The sequence below is a fragment of the Capsicum annuum genome, unplaced genomic scaffold (genome assembly GCF_002878395.1).
Source record: "Capsicum annuum cultivar UCD-10X-F1 unplaced genomic scaffold, UCD10Xv1.1 ctg62561, whole genome shotgun sequence".
NCBI lineage: Eukaryota > Viridiplantae > Streptophyta > Magnoliopsida > Solanales > Solanaceae > Capsicum > Capsicum annuum.
In genome coordinates, this window is record NW_025871582.1 from 1 (window position 1) to 511 (window position 511).

At 49.3% G+C, this 511-nt stretch overlaps 1 non-coding gene across 1 annotated transcript; it reads right to left on the minus strand.

The window, feature by feature from the left end:
* Positions 1-175: 175 nt before the first annotated feature.
* Positions 176-294, minus strand: LOC124893614. The gene has a single exon (XR_007050792.1). It is a non-coding gene; the product is annotated as a 5S ribosomal RNA (ribosomal RNA).
* Between the last annotated feature and the right edge of the window lie 217 nt (positions 295-511).

Sequence of the window (511 nt, forward strand, 5' to 3'; positions counted from 1 at the left end):
GATCATACCAGCACTCCAAATTTTATTATGCCTCTTTCTCCTGCGCCGCCAGTCACACACCGCACGCGCGCCCCTGCGCCTTGCCCCCTTTCTCATTCCGCCAAGAGGAAAAACAAAAAGATTCGTCGATCGAACGGGCAAAATTAAACCGAATTTTTAAGGAAAAAAAAAAGATGGGATGCAACACGAGGACTTCCCAGGGGGTCACCCATCCTAGTACTACTCTCGCCCAAGCACGCATAACTTAGGAGTTCTGATGGGATCCGGTGCATTAGTGCTGGTATGATCGCATCCGTCATTTCCAGCACTCCAAATTCTATTATGCTTCATCTCCTACGCCGCCCGTCACACCACGCACGCACGCCCCTGCGCCTTGCCCCCTTTCTCGTTTCCGCCAAGAGGAAAAATAAAAAGATTCGCCTATCGAACCGGCAAAATTAAATTGAATTTTAAAGCGAAAAAAAAAAGGGATGCAACACGAGGACTTCCCAGGGGGTCTCCCATCCTAGTA